The 16,877-nt window shown below is 46.2% G+C and overlaps 1 protein-coding gene across 2 annotated transcripts in view; it reads right to left on the bottom strand.

Annotated features, from left to right (window-relative positions):
• Nucleotides 1–693: 693 nt before the first annotated feature.
• Nucleotides 694–16,877, bottom strand: part of LOC123759363 (uncharacterized) — a 159,669-nt gene continuing 143,485 nt past the window's right edge. Inside the window, exons 3-4 of one of the 2 annotated variants that reach the window (XR_011230173.1) lie at nt 3,125–5,076; nt 694–3,094 (exon numbers count right to left, since the gene is read on the bottom strand). The gene's annotated coding sequence lies outside the window, so the exon portion shown is untranslated. Of the gene's footprint in view, nt 5,077–16,877 lie in introns of both variants that reach the window. The other variant, XM_045744313.2, reaches the window with a different exon arrangement.

Raw genomic sequence — 16,877 nt, 5'->3', positions numbered from 1 at the left:
CCCCGTTTTCTTCATGGTTACTTTCTTCATACGTGTCTTAGGCTCTTAATGTTAACTGAATTGTCTTTTGGAATACCTATTATACCTCTGGTATTCAACGAGGCATTTTGCATCTTTTTGTCATGCCTCCTGATCTTGTTGGGAGTTATTTCCTTGTACAGATTTAGAATCAGTTCCTCTAATATTGTCCAAATGCGAATTGTGCATCTCTCTCTCGCCTGCACTCTCGAGAAAGAAAATTTAGACATTTTAAGAGAGTTCCAAAATTTTATGTAATGAATTCGGACAATAACAGATTTTTAGCATGTTCTCCAGCATTGGTTGAGGATGTTAATGTACAACAATATGCCGCATTAGATAGTACTGGAGTCTTAAAGTATCATCATTGGTTTGACATTTTTTGTTTGAAAGGTTCTTGTTATCTAACTTGTAATTGTGATAGTAACTTTATTGTGCTCTTTAAAAAGTAAGGTCTTCCGACGCGATTACTTCCAATTGCTGTAGTTACAGTTACCAGCTGTAGTATAGTAACAGGAATACTTAATATTGCTGGTAACTTACATGTTACATAGTACAACAACCCAGTTGGTAATTTGCACATGTGGGGTAATTTACTCTATTCTGTGAGTTGAGCAAATGTTGTATTTGTCCACGTTTGTGTGTGTCAGAAATTAAGGATTAAATCAGTCTGACTTTCATTTCAGCAATATTTTATTAAATAACTTTTACAATATTTACACAATATGGCCTACTCGACTGACTTATGCATGAACTTACAATTAAAGAAATACAAAATAAGTAAGACAAAACTTACACCAAGAATGAGCGAGATGAACACATCTCTTCTTTATGTTAAGATTAATAAGGACTTGCAAAAACAAGAGCTGTCCAGTCTCCCCCAATGGGACTGTAAACACAAGGTCAGAAGAATCCAGGTGGCGTTCGTGTAGGCTCGACTTTCGAATGACTTTGGGATTTTCGACCAGAGATGACGTCATGAAGCAAGATCTACAACAATTTGATTTACTGTTGTGCGTGTGTATGTGTGTGGGGGGGGGGAGGGGAGGAGGTTATGAGTCTATATATATTCCTTTATCAAGTGGGTTGTCATAGTGTTCTTCGGTGTGGACACCAAAATTATGATTTATAGTTCTCCGATCGAAGAGCGATGAAGTCGCGCCTACAAGAACGGGCACATGTAAACACAGCTAACTTAGTATTTCCTTCCAAACAGCAGCTGAATAAGCGCTCACGAGCCCCTGACGGACCAGCGATAGCCTGACTTCTACTGAGCTTAATTAAACCAGAGTAATTACTTGGGACTCAAATGCAAAGAACCTAGAAAACAACGTCTGGATTTGTTCATGCTAATATGCATGCGCCGCTTTATATGTAACAGACTCGAGAACTTCAGAGCTCGATATTAGAATAACATGAAAATCCACCTTCAAATGAAGTAAATCATTCATAAATTAAAATCCTTAACTAAAAAAAAAATCTTTATCGTGATAACATAAAACAACACACACGTATCTCGCCAGAAACTCGATGAAAATGTTCCCTAAGTAACGGAATGAAAAAAAATATAAAAAGAGGAGTCTCCAAGCCTAAGCCAGGCAAAGGGGAATCCTACACGGAACGCAATATATGGCAACAACACTCGAGGCACATACCAGGTAGTCTTTCCCGTCTAACAACCAGAAGGGGCTCCGGGCGGTGGCAGCTACCAGGCAACCCAAGCAATCAATCGTAAGATGTAGTGTGGCAAATATTGGAAGCTAGAAGCTAGCAACAGCAGGAGCACTTGGCGCTAGTTTTGAGAAACTGTGCCCCTGACTATGTAAGGTCAGAACCGCTGGGGCTCACTGTGTCGTAAAGAGATTACTGGGGGGAAAGATGGTACGTGAAATGTTGTGTGTTTGTATAGAGTGGATTTAAGCGGCAGAACTAGGTTTTGAATGATAGTACAGGATTATGAGCGGTAGGACTAGGCTGTGAATGATGGTACAAGATTATGAAAGGTAGGACTAGGGTATGAATGATAGTTAAAGACTATGAGCAGTAGTTCTAGGCTATGAATGATAGTACAAGACTATGAGCGGTAGTAGGCTATGAATGATAGTACAAGACTATGAGGAGTAGAAGTAGGCTATGTATAATACCACAAGTCTATGAAGAGTGGCAATACAAGGGTACACATTCCATGTTAGTTTTGTCCAAATATGTCTTCTATTCTTTACGGATTAGGTTTACGTAAATTCTTCCGCTGATATAATCTTTAGGCCTAGTAGGTAGGCATCTGAAGACATCTGATATCGTCGCATGACCATCGACCGCAAATTGTCAACATAACAGCTAGAAGCAGAACATTACTCTGCCCAATAATGCTGTTCAGATTTTGGTCTCTTACAATGCCTTTGTGTCGATAATTCAAGCTTTCTTGGTTGATACATGTTTGCTTAACTATCCTAGTGATATTTTGATGACAATCCTTTCCACAAATCATGACATATAAAGATTAGGAAAGACTTAAAAAAACCTCGGGAATCTACTTGTTTTTAGTGTGTTATGGATGCAAAAGAAGACCCTTGTTCTGTATTTAGGTTATATAAGTGTAGCGGACGTCTATTTACGCGAAGTGGAATGTAGAAAATATTACGCAACTTCGACCAAAATATTAGTAAAGGAAAATATGAACAAAATAAAAAAGAATAAAATGGCAAGATGAGCTTAAAAAGCTTTTGAGTGGATTGTTAGCAAATTCTGCCAAATGCCAGACTTAAAACCCCTTTTATAACCGTCCTGGAGCCCGCAGGCGATTCAAAGACGCTAGACGAAATACTGATAATCCTATGACAGAATTCCTTATCAAAGTAAATACAAGACATTATTACATACAAGCGTTTATACATAGGCTATCATACAACTGCGGAATACGCAACAATGCAGCATGGCTTCCCATACACACCATCTTCTCCTCTAACGTTCATTTCGAACTACTGAAATGACGCAAGGAATTGTTGAGTTTCGTATTGGCAATGACATTTCTCGAATATCACGTCATAATCAAGCACTGGTATAACACAGTACACTCCTCCACTGCACTCGGCCGCACTGGGGCTACCTCCACTGCACTCGGCCGCACTGGGGCTAAAAATATTTGCAACGCAAAAGCCTGAAACAAGAGTGTTGGCAAGTACACAGTGATCAAGGAACACTGGGGAAAATCTCGACTTGACTTCAGGCTCCTATAGAGAGCTACGCTATTAGGCTATATACTAAGACAAGCTCGCCCGTTTTATAATGAAACATATGGACGTCAGAACAATCTGTCCATAATTTTCTCTACGGGTTCTTCACCCAAGGTGTAGGCCTACTTTGAGTCAACTAGAAGCATCCCATTTGTTGCTATAGAGAACGACTCACACCGGCATCATCTCTGAACTTGCATTAATCTACTCTAAAAATTATTTATATAAATTTGAAATGGTATATGTAATATTATTATTTTTGTGTTTACATAATGAAAGTAGCGTACTAAATACGCCATTTCGTAACGTATTAAATAGATACACAGATTTATATATATATACCGCTTCTCCGTGTATATACACCGAGAGTTTAAGTCTGGACTATGTTCAGGACTTAAGAATATTTGCTGGTTGGTCAACAAGTTTTTGCGGTGGCCTTAATAACCGTCCCGCGGTGATAGGCCTCAAGGCCAACACCACCACACCAAGCCTACTCTGTGCCTCAATCTGGATGACATCACTCAGGGATCTTCACGTCCAACATTAACTGTTTACTGTAGAATGAGAGACCTTTTGTATCTTATCATACTATGATACGAGTCGAGGGAAGACTGCAAGTTCCGCTGCTCTGACAGCCTAGTCTACAGTAGGTAATATTTTGTACTATTTATCTACTAATCTATAAACGTTTTTAAATTTTTATTGATGTTTGGACCATCAACATGATAACCTGTTGTATTTAAATTACAGCCGGCTGTATTTAAATGATAACCGGTTGTATTTTTTTTTTTTTTTTTTTTTTTACTTCGGTTCCTAGAGCAATATCTAATCTATGACCGGAGGTTCACTCTCGAGAAATGTAATCCGATTCATTAACTTTTACGAATTTAGAAAGTACAAGACACTCTGAATGGTGTAATTTAAGCATACTAGAATTCCATCTGTGATTACTTCCCGCATCGTGGCCAGGCCAGATGACTTGAAGTGATCCATGGCATCTCTGTCGGTCCCCCAGTGCGGCCCCAGTTCACTCACACACACACACACACACACACACACACACACACACTCACACACACACACACACACACACACACACACACACACACACACACACACACACACACTAGCCAAAACTCGTAAAAGCTCCAAAGTGTATTACTTTACGAACCTTCATACCAAACTTTATACATTGTTCCAGTACCTTCTCAACGAATAATAAAAATACTCCAAATGTTGAGAACTTTTTTCTTAAATTAAAATTGTAATTATTTACTACCTCTCTCATTTTTGGTTACCAAAAGAGGAGAGAAGATCATTTCCTTTATTGAACTATTTTCATCTTGCATTTTCAGAGCTTTCATTTGGTCGTTCTTCGCACATTTTTCATATTCACATTAATAAAAAAATATGACTTGTCCAAAAGGATTGTTTAAAAAACAAAAAATAATTAAATCACAGCACACATGGAGCTTCTTTTGAACAATGTTTTGCGCTATTGTTCACTCTTTTTGCACTCTTGTTTCACTCATATATATATATATTTATTTGTAGAGTAGGGGTAGAGAGTGGTTAATGGAGACATTTGTTTTTTTTTTGCCCTGGCGCAATATGGCAGCGCCTGGGATGCTCTCGGACGCAGGTTCGAACCTCCGTCACGGCCCTTGTGGATTTGTTCTCTTGTGGCGTAGAGTTCGGCAACACCCACTGTAGGGGTGATGTGGTCAGTCGTGGCGCCGCTGATGGCAGCTGGTGCTGGTGTTCCAGGCACGAGTTATGGCTTTGATTTTCCTCCTCATCCTTCGTCCTACTATTGAATTCTACCCTGGAAAGAGAAAATTAAATTATAAATATGTAAATCACGAATAATGATACATAAATTTTACAGCTTTTACATATATATATTGATATATCGTGCTGCATAATTAAACTAACTATATAAGACATGACATTAGTTAGTATAGCATATATACTATATATGCTATACTATATGCTATATAGTATATATGCTATAGCATATATACTATATATGCTATACTAACTAATGTGTAATAAGGAACATCACGTGTGAAATTCTATTAACAAAATGTTTCCAAATTAAATATGACAATAATCAAAACAATATGACCATAAATCATTAAATAATTGGGTCTCTGATTAACTGCAAACTGTCATTCAACTGCACAGATTTGCAATATGCGAGACACGAGCAAATAATGACTTTCCATTTCAAAAATTAAGTACAAAATGTAAAATAAAACTGTTGATGGTTTGATATTTTAGTGTTCAAAAAAGGTTTTGTGTATATATCAACCCGTCCTCGGGGGTTGCCAGTCACGCAACGGGCGGCCCCGAACACGCATTCATAAATGTTAACGTACTGTGGATTTAACATCTGCAGTCAACCCCTTACCCACCACACACACACCCACACACACACACACACACACACACACACACACACACACACACACACACACACACACACACACACACACACCACGGCATTCAGAAACTTGTGTAAAGAATCATTCAGAACTTTGTATACCACATATGTCAGGCCAATCCTGGAGTATGCAGCCCCAGCATGGAGTCCATATCTAGTCAAGGATAAGACTAAACTGGAAAAGGTTCAAAGGTTTGCCACCAGACTAGTACCCGAGCTGAGAGGTATGAGCTACGAGGAGAGACTACGGGAATTAAACCTCACTTCGCTGGAAGACAGAAGAGTTAGGGGGGGACATGATCACCACATTCAAGATTCTGAAGGGGATTGATAGGGTAGATAAAGACAGTCTATTTAACACAAGGGGAACACGCACAAGGGGACACAGGTGGAAACTGAGTGCCCAAATGAGCCACAGAGATATTAGAAAGAACTTTTTTAGTGTCAGAGTGGTTGACAAATGGAATGCATTAGGAAGTGATGTGGTGGAGGCTGACTCCATACACAGTTTCAAGTGTAGATATGACAGAGCCCGATAGGCTCATGAATCTGTACACCTGTTGATTGACGGTTGAGAGGCGGGACCAAAGAGCCAGAGCTCAACCCCCGCAAACACAACTAGGTGAGTACAACTAGGTGAGTACACCTTCCCCGTCTCTCCACATCGCTGTAACAAATTTCAATACAGAATGTCTTCACTGTAAACATCTTTACACCATCTACATCCCCCCCACACACACTCCCTCATATCACCCACATACACCCTCCCCCATGTCCTATCTTCCATCCCATCTCCTCCCAGCACGCCCCGTCACCTCTCCCTCTGCAAACACCCGGCCATCCCCCGTCCCCTCTTCCCCCTGCTCAGTGTTCAACCCGTCCTCTTGAATAGTACATCGCATTTTGACGTATAAAACCTAGAAGGCCAAAAACTTACGTGCTAAATATCACAGCTGCTCTCAAAATTGACAATGTCCAGTCGTCTTCTATGTGTGCGTCCTCTGTTAGGTTCGGCCACTTTGGTGCACCAGTTTAGTAATGGTGTGGAGGTGGGGGGGGGGGCACTGGCGTCGTGTTCCCTTTAAGGGTGGCACAGGGCCGACCTCCGAGCCCCCTTATGACACTCCCGATAAAATCACCATTAACCCTGCAGTTTAATGAGCCTAGCCCCAAGCATCTGGCCTCGAACCTTGAACAGGCAGATAGATTGATTGATAAAGATTAAGTCACCCTAGAGTTGGGCACGGGCATGAATACCCCGTAACCCTGTTTATGTTTGTTGTTTTAGATTTGGCTACTCAGAACGAAATGTCCATGTAGCACGGGCTATGGTGAGCCCGTAAACCATGTTTATGAGGAAGGGCTGTGCATATAGGCCTATGTTAGGTCAGGTAGTTTGGTTGTTGTTATACATTCAGCTACTCGGAAGCACGGGCTATGGTGAGCCCGTAGTGGACTTACCTGGCACAGGAGTGGTGCTCTGCGGGTAGTTTGGGCAGGTGAAGTGACAGCACGACCTGAAAGTGACTGAAGCACGTCTGATGCTAATAGGTTAAGACAAGTCACACACTTATCTCGACCCATTTTCAGGAACACTTGCCAGACTCTCCTTAATCCAACAGTTGACGCGTGTATGAAGAAACTTTACACATGACTCAAGTTACAGCCCCGCTCCTGTGCCAGGTAAGTCCACTACGGGCTCACCACAGCCCGTGTTACTTGCAACTTTTTTGTTCCAAGTAGCGAATTTTAAACAACAACCTACAACCACAGGAGGCCTGGTCGACGACCGGGCCGCGGGGACACTAAGCCCCGGAAGCACCTCAAGGTAACTCCCAAATTACGCTCAAACTTTTCTTAAAACAGTTCTTCCATCTCTTCCTATGTTCGAATTGCTTCTCTAAATACTTCACCCTCGTACTGTAAATACCAATAATTGCCAAAACTGAACAGTAGTAGTAGTAGGCATCCATCAGTCTCAGGAGACTATGGAGTTGCGCTCTGGTTGTCGGTCTGGAGTGGCCTCACCAGGGCGCAAAGCCAGGATAGGTTGATATGGGCGTAGAAGCTGTTACCCAAGCAGCAGGTCCCCCCTCTCCACAAAGTATTAACAAAATGGACAAAACTGAATTAAGTATTAATTTATAATTAAGTAAATAACGTTTTTTGGATTACATGACGCCAAACAAGCATGCATAGATTTATACATACACAGTATGTGTAAATTTATACATAAACAGTATGTATAAATTTATGCATGCGTGTTTGGCGGCAGCTCGGACGAGCACAGAGGACGCAGGCTGCTGCTCCTTTGTCTACAAGTATTAGAGGATCCTCATCCTGCAGGACACCGAGCTGCTCCTGGCGGCCTTCCTCATACACCCACACCACGATCATCCCCCCCCCCCCCCCTCCTGGTGACTATGTGTACACGCACGCGCGCGCACACATCGCACTAGACAACTGGTGGCTAGGAAAAACGGGATCCAAAGAGCTAGAACTCGATCTTGCAGGCACAACAAATAGGCGAGTACATTGATGAATATGTACACGTGAACCGTCCTTGTTAATGACGATCACAGCAACACCATCTGTCTGTCACTTGTGAAAGTGCTCAATACTAACAGCCCCACAGCCACACACACACACACACACACACACACACACACACACACACACACACACACACACACACACACACACACACACACACACACACACACACAGCTCCAGTAGGCTATAACACACAATAAACAGTTAACCAACAGGGGCAACATAAACTCACAACACATTAAAACACATCCACAACACAGGTAACACACACACACACAGGATGACACATTCACGGCCAGCAAACCCAGGCATCAAGGCGTGTCACAATCGACTTGAGAATGGTCCAGGACGGACCGAAACGTCGTCGTCCCTTCAATTTCTAGTGTGTGGTCTGGTCAACAGTGTACCCACTCACTGGGGAAACTCCGCCATGTTAAGTGGAGACCTATAATACATTTACAAAATAATTAGAACTACTATAGTGCCAATATACAACAACGAGGAAGGAAAAAAACAGCAAATAAACTCAGATCGGTATAAAAAAAGGATTGCCTTTCCTTCCCCCCCCACACCAACAAGCACACACCCCCACCAATCAACGCCCCCCCCCCACGCCAACATACGCTACCCCCCGCCCCAACAATCCATCAAGGACCGCAGGTGATGCAGGTGTGCTGCCACACCTGCTGAAGCATCAACACGGGAGGGAGGGGAGCCCATGTTGACCAAAATCGATATGGCGGATTAAAAATTTGTGGAACGCTAGGCTGGGAAAGGTTGGAGGGTAGGGAGGGGGGGGGTTGTTGTGGTGGTTGTTGTTGGGGTGGTGGTTAGTTGTTAGGGGGGGTGTTGTGGTGGGGGGGTTAGTTGCTGGGGGGGGGGGAGGGATGGTCGGCCAGGCTGGTACAACTCGTTTTGGATGTTCGAATTAGATTTTGTGAAGCTTATTTCATAACTGTACAAGATAAATGGGCATTTACAACTGGTGTGTGTGGTAACTGTGCCGGCGCAGTAGAGTGCTTGCTGGCTCTGTAAGTTTGTTTACAAGTGGGATGTGTGACGCCATCTTCCCGCTGTTGCTACCCTGTCCCACAGCCTTCCGTGTCCGTGTCTCTCTCTCTTGTATCGTATCGGCGTGGGCGAGTGTGTGTGTGTCTGGCGTGAACAAAAACAGTGATTGGGTGTATGTATTGTGTAGTGTGGGCGAACTGACGCAGCCCTGACCGTGTGGGGTGTTTCCTGTGGACCCCGCCCCCAGGTGTCGCCGCCCCCAGGTGTCGCCGCTGCCTGCATCACTGCTTCACCCACCAGTCAGTCTCGACGACTCCATGTTCACCTGAGCGTTATGTGCCACTGCCAGAGATCAGAATGGAAATTTGGCCACGGGTGTGACCTGTCCCCACGATGGACAGAGGCTGAGGGCGGAGGCTGGGTGCACACATCCCACTCACATAATGGGTGGACAGTCGAAGTAATGGAAGGTTTACTTACGTGTCCCTGAGCGGGCAGTCAGCAAAGAACACGTGTTATACACTGAAAAGACGAAATCGTGGAAGTCGCGTAGATTTGACAAAGAATTCAACCGATATGAAAGTTAAAGAAAAACCAGCTACAAGGCTAGCAGACGTGGCACAGAGAGCTGGACCTCTGATGGGCAGGTACAGGCCGGACAAAGGGACATGCTAGCCACACAGTGAACAGCTACACGATCCACACACACAACTTGGTGCACCTTGGGACCCTCAGACACAATACAAGTCTAACAGCATTTGTGTGTACCCTAAACTCTCTGAAAGGTCAAGAGAGAGAGAGAGAGGTTAATGCGGGTAAATTAAGGTATCCCATCTCGCAGGATGACCTGTCAAAGAGGCATGGAATATCCTAGCCAGGGCTAGCGATCTTTGTATATAGTATGAGGACATGTTCCAGAGCTCGTGGATGGATGAAGCAACACCAGCAGGGCAAAAAAAAGAGACCTAATGACTGGACATTCAGTGATATAATATTGGCGACTATGACCAATGTCACTTTCCCAAGAGTAGACAGGTAGAGAGAGTGGTTCCCGACAGCTGTCTGCCACAAGGTACGGTAATCACATTGGTGGAAGCTTTCCTCCTCCGCACATACAAATGTCACATCTGAATAAAAATTAAAAAACTGGTCCTTTCAGGTCCTGTGTGTATCTTGGTTCTCTCGCGTCGGAGGGTAGAGGGAATTGTCAGGAGAAAGCGTCAAGGCATTACGACTATATAGCACTTAGAAGGGATCAAGACAAGGATTTGGGATGGGACGGAGGGAAGGAATGGTGCCCAGCCACTTAAGACGGTCGGGGATTGAACGCCGACCTGCATGAAGGGAGACCGTCGCTCTACCGTCCAGCGTGAGGGTAGAGCGACCTATGACAGAGCCGTGTGGTGGTGGGGCGGCCTGGCCACCTCGGCTACATCCTCAATTAAACTGTTTGTCATCATCATTACTTAAGTTTGTATGAGATGTTATTCGTAAGAGATAAGAGGAAGAGGTGAGATGTTATTCGTAAGAGATAAGAGGAAGAGGTGAGATGTTATTCGTAAGAGATAAGAGGAAGAGGTGAGATGTTATTCGTAAGAGATAAGAGGAAGAGATGAGATGTTATTCGTAAGAGATAAGAGGAAGAGATGAGATGTTATTCGTAAGAATCTTATGTTCCGGCCAACGAGCAGGGGCCACGATTCATCAAACATTAGTGTTACTACTTACGAAACATTTACATCTTTCCTTAATCATGCGGCTTTGAATACATTTATCAAACAGTTTACCAGCTCTGACACTTTACAAGCCAAGGTTATTACTGGTGTAAACTACCCCGTTAGGTGCTTCGCAGTTTATAAACTATTCAATAAATGTGAAGAGATCCGTTACGATGAGGAAATATGTACAGGTTTCAACAGTATTTGATGATGATGTTGATGTTATAGCTACTGGGAACAAGTTCCAAGTAGCACGGGCTATGGTGAGCCCGTAACTTACCTGGCACAGGAGCGGGGCTGTAACTTGGAATCCGAAGCGCTGTCCACTCAGCTGGCTGAACCACCCTGTCGTGGGGCAACCCGTTCTCGCACTTTCGTACTTAACCTATACCTATAATAGGTTAATCAATAATTGTAATTAAGAAGCAATAAGATGCTTATCTTAACATACTAAGAAGGTTAGGTAAGGTCGGTGTTTTCTATGAAGCTTTTCAAGGTAAACTAAAATATTCACAATAAATTAGTATGTCACATATGCATTCATTTAATAAGTCAATAATGACTGTACGAAAGTGCGAGAACGGGTTGCGTGGGGGAGGCGCCCGTGTAAGACTCACAGGGAAGAGCAGCGAGCAGTGTTGGCGGGTGTGCCAAGGAGTGGGTGTAATATCGACGCTCATGTGACGCGGAAGACAATTGTATCTTCCGGTTCTCCCGCTTCGGTAAGAGCTGGAGTCTCATTACTCATCTTGGTGATGGGTATGGTGGACACTTGTGATGGGTGATGAGTTGCCCATGATACTTGTATACCTGGAGAGGCTTCCTGGAGTTATTCAACTCCCCCTAATTCGGCGGGGCCAGATTCACGAAGCAGTTAAGCAAGCACTTACGAACCTGTCCATCTTTTCTCAATCTTTGGCGGCTTTGTTTACAATTATTCAACACTTAATGAGCTCCGAAGCACCAGGAGGCTGTTTATAACAATAACAACAGTTGATTGGAAGTTTCCATGCTTGTAAACTGTTTAATAAATGTAACCAAAGCCGTCAAAGATTACACGTTCGTAAGTACTAGCGTAACTGCTTCGTAAATCTGGCCCCTGGAAGTCAAGATAAGCTGGGATGCCATTGAGAGATAAGCTGCATTCCAACGGCAAGTCCAATTTAATTTAGAGGGTGAACGCAGTTTTACCCCTCTCAGCAAGCAAAGGATATATATGCTTACTAGTAACGCAGCCCTTTGCTTGCTAGTAACGCTCGCTGGCCTCTCGAGAGCACAAAATAATCGATCTCTGAGCAATGTTCAGGATGTTGAACCTCTCGTGAATTGAATGCAAGGTCGTGTGGCCTTTAATAATTCTCCCTACTGTAGTTGGACCGAGATATAACAAGTCGAACCTGACCCCCGGGCCGGGCTCGGGGAGTAGAACTCTCGAAACACACTCCAGGTATGTTCCAGGTATGCATCAGGAGTTACCAGTGTAAGGGGAAGGATTAGAGATTAACGAGACACGTTGGCCACCTCAGGGACTAGTGCGACAAGTCTACCTACCTTGTATACCTCCCGGGGATCGACGGCCCGCGGTCCGGTCTCCGACCAGGCCTCCTGGTTGGTCGTTTGGTCAGCCACGCGGCTGCTCGCAGCCAGATCTGGCTTCTTGCAGGTCGGTGTTCAATCCCCCGACCGTCCAAGTGGTTGGGCACCATTCCTTCCCCCCCCCCGTACCATCCCAAATCCTTATCCTGACCCCTTCCCAGTGCTATATAGTCGTAATGGCTTGGCGCTTTCCCCCTGATACTTCCCTCCCTCCCTTAATGATGATGTTATAGATTCAGCTACTCAGAACAAGTTGCAAGTAGCACGGGCTATGGTGAGCCCGTAACTTACCTGGCACAGGAGCGGGGCAAGTAGCACGGGCTATGGTGAGCCCGTAACTTACCTGGCACAGGAGCGGGACAAGTAGCACGGGCTATGGTGAGCCCGTAACTTACAAGGCACAGGAGCGGTGCCCTGCCCCTAATGAGCTTCACACTACACAAGTAAGAACCCCAATTACACATACAGTGAGCAAGCTCCTCACAGCTCCTGTGGTTCTAGTTATACCCTACCCGCACCCCCACCCTTCCCACCCCCTGGCTCACCCCCACACCCCATGCTTCACTGTCCTGTAAGGCTTGCCGGCCGGCCTCAAGCTTCCGCTTCCTTCCCCTGTCTTCCCCATTGTTCTCGTGTAATTATATTCGTCTCGCGTTATGGGGAGGCATGACTGGTGGTGGTGGTTGTGGGGGTGGTTGTGGGGGTGGTGGGGGTGGTGGTGGGGGTGGTGGTGGGGGTGGTGGTGGGGGTGGTGGTGGGGGTGGTGGTGGTTGTGGGGGTGGTTGTGGGGGTGGTGGTTGTGGGGGTGGTGGGGGTGGTGGTTGTGGGGGTGGTTGTGGGGGTGGTGGGGGTGGTGGGGGTGGTGGTGGGGGTGGTGGGGGTGGTTGTGGGGGTTGTGGTGGTTGGGGGGGCGACCACGATCCAGGGATGGGATGCTCCCCCCCCCCCCCGGTTGACCAAACTGGAGTTGTAGTGTTGTTAATTAGACACAAGTGCTATGGGCCTGTGTGTGTATGGACAGTGGGATCCAACTCCAGGGTTCCGCCTCAGAGCTATAGTACCTGGTGCATTTTGTGGCTGCTTCCACCGCCTGTAGTTCATTAACCATATTGACCACACACTGCCTACACACACACACACACACACACACACACACACACACACACACACACACACACACACACACACACACACACACACACACTAATCTGTATCTTATCTTCCGTCTCAAGCTTTCTTCTGTGATCCCTTATTCTCTTGTCTCCAACTTGGAGAAAGACTTCACTATCTACTTTGTATACTCCAAGTATTGTGAACGTTGTCCAGGTCAGCAACTTCTCCAGCTGTGAATGAGGCTGTTAGTGGGCAACAATACTCCACCCAAGAGAGCATTAGCGTCCTGGAAAAAAAGGTATCATTGATGTGGCACCTCTTGTTTGAAAGATTCTTGTCCTCCAACCCGTCATTTTTCGTGCAGTTGTGACAACTACTTTTCATTTTTCGTGCAGTTGTGACAACTACTTTTCATTTTTCGTGCAGTTGTGACAACTACTTTTCATTTTTCGTGCAGTTGTGACAACTACTTTTCATTTTTCGTGCAGTTGTGACAACTACTTTATTGTGTTCTTTACAAGTAAAGTCTTCCAACATGATTACCGGAAGTAATCATGCTGGAAGATGACACTGGTAGCGGTGGTGGTGACACTGGTAGCGGTGGTGGTGATACTGGTAGTGGTGGTGGTGGTGGTGACACTGGTAGTGATGGTGGTGACACTGGTAGTGGTAGTGGTGGTGTATTAAGAAGCAAAGAGCGTTCTGGTGGTATGTGTGGTGTAGGTGGGGCCACAGCCAGGTACTCCAAGATACCAGGGGGTGCGCAGAGCATCCAGGGGTATCAGCAGAGCATCAGCAAGGTGCCGGACCTCCGGTTGATAGCCAGTGTTGCCATGGCTGTCCCATTACTAAGGTCACAAAGGGACACTTTCCGGTGGAGATTGCACCGGTGGTCGTTGCTGTCGTACGAACTCTCCCCTACAGCGGTCAACCGTCCCATGCCCGTCACCCATGCCCCTCACCCATGCCTGTCAACCTCACCCTTCTCCACCTCTGTTTCACCCCAAGATATTATATTCCCAAGATGAATTAAAACTACTGGCAACATGGTAAACATCATTATACACAGCTCAGGTCAATGGTGACCTCATTGTATATAGAGTTCTATCACCTAATGCGTCATCATTTTAAGGGAATCGGCCAATCCGTTTTTTTTATTAATTGGTGGGTACAGGTGGTGCAGCTACAGTGGTGGGTACAGATGGAGGAGCTACAGTGGCAGCCAGGGTACAGGACACCGGAGTGGCAGCCAGGGTACAGGACACCGGAGTGGCAGCCAGGGTACAGGACACCGGAGTGGCAGCCAGGGTACAGGACACCGGAGTGGCAGCCAGGGTACAGGACACAGGAGTGGCAGCCAGGGTACAGGACACAGGAGTGGCAGCCAGGGTACAGGACACCGGAGTGGCAGCCAGGGTACAGGACACCGGAGTGGCAGCCAGGATACAGGACACAGGAGTGGCAGCCAGGATACAGGACACAGGAGTGGCAGCCAGGGTACAGGACACAGGAGTGGCAGCCAGGGTACAGGACACAGGAGTGGCAGCCAGGGTACAGGACACAGGAGTGGCAGCCAGGGTACAGGACATACAGCGCCCCAGGCAAAGGCAGCAGTTTCGAGTATTCCAGGAAACTTGTTAACTTATACCCCTGCAACCTTCACGACCCAGCACACTCCTGGTTCTCTCTCTCTCTCCTTCTCTCTCTCTCTCGTTCTCGTTCTCTCTCTCGTTCTCTCTCTCTCTCGTTCTCTCTCTCTCTCGTTCTCTCTCTCTCTCGTTCTCTCTCTCTCTCGTTCTCTCTCTCTCTCGTTCTCTCTCTCTCTCGTTCTCTCTCTCTCTCGTTCTCTCTCTCTCTCGTTCTCTCTCTCTCTCGTTCTCTCTCTCTCTCGTTCTCTCTCTCTCTCGTTCTCTCTCTCTCTCGTTCTCTCTCTCTCTCGTTCTCTCTCTCTCTCGTTCTCTCTCTCTCTCTCGTTCTCTCTCTCTCTCGTTCTCTCTCTCTCTCGTTCTCTCTCTCTCTCGTTCTCTCTCTCTCTCGTTCTCTCTCTCTCTCGTTCTCTCTCTCTCTCGTTCTCTCTCTCTCTCGTTCTCTCTCTCTCTCGTTCTCTCTCTCTCTCGTTCTCTCTCTCTCTCGTTCTCTCTCTCTCTCGTTCTCTCTCTCTCTCGTTCTCTCTCTCTCTCGTTCTCTCTCTCTCTCGTTCTCTCTCTCTCTCGTTCTCTCTCTCTCTCGTTCTCTCTCTCTCGTTCTCTCTCTCTCGTTCTCTCTCTCTCGTTCTCTCTCTCTCGTTCTCTCTCTCTCGTTCTCTCGTTCTCTCTCTCTCGTTCTCTCTCTCTCGTTCTCTCTCGTTCTCTCTCGTTCTCTCGTTCTCTCGTTCTCTCGTTCTCTCGTTCTCTCTCTCTCTCTCTCGTTCTCTCTCACCGTCTAATGTTGACCTTCGACATCAGTCGTCACTCTCCCTCACCATCAGTTAAAATACGAACCATTATACAGGTCTCTTATATATATACTTCTTACATATAGTACTCTTGTGTTCAGGTGCACACGTCCTTGTTAGAGAGAAACAACAACTCTGCCGGTCTCCGTACACGAGTGAAGGGTCCTGAGTGACGCCCCTGAGTGACGCCCCGAACACTCCAACATCCTTAATTAAACACCAGACGAGCCTCGGACCCTAGTCCCTGATCCAGGATTCTGGAACCCTTCAACGGTCAGGTCTTCGCCGCTCCCCCCCCCCCTCTCTCTCTCTCTTTCTCCCCCCCTCCTCTCTCTCTCTCCCTCCCTCTCTCCCTTTCTACACACCGCCTGTGGGCGTGGCCCCTTATCTGGATTCCTGAAGGAGGAAGGCTCCTGGCGCACTATTAACCTGATGGGTTGGGAAGGAAGGGAGCCAAGATGGAAGGGAGGAGGAGGGCGAGGTGGTCAGCCGGTCCTCCTCGCCTTGGAAGGAGGAGCTGGGAAAGGTGTTAGTGCTGAGAGCTGTGCCAGTTATTGACGTGTAGTGCCTTTAACACACAGGCTCTAATGGAGTATACTGAACAGCTCTGAGGTGTGTGGGTGCCAGTGGTATTGTGGCGGAGTGGTGGGTGGTGGTGGTGGTGGTGGTGGTGGTGGTGGGTAGTGGTGGTGGGTAGTGGTGGTGGGTAGTGGTGGTGGGTAGTGGTGGGGGTTGGTGGGTAGTGGTGGGGGTTG

The sequence above is a fragment of the Procambarus clarkii genome, chromosome 32, assembly GCF_040958095.1.
Source record: "Procambarus clarkii isolate CNS0578487 chromosome 32, FALCON_Pclarkii_2.0, whole genome shotgun sequence".
In the NCBI taxonomy this organism is placed as follows: domain Eukaryota; kingdom Metazoa; phylum Arthropoda; class Malacostraca; order Decapoda; family Cambaridae; genus Procambarus; species Procambarus clarkii.
The sequence above is the reverse complement of the archived record's forward strand: the minus strand, read 5'-3'. Positions and strand labels throughout refer to the sequence as shown.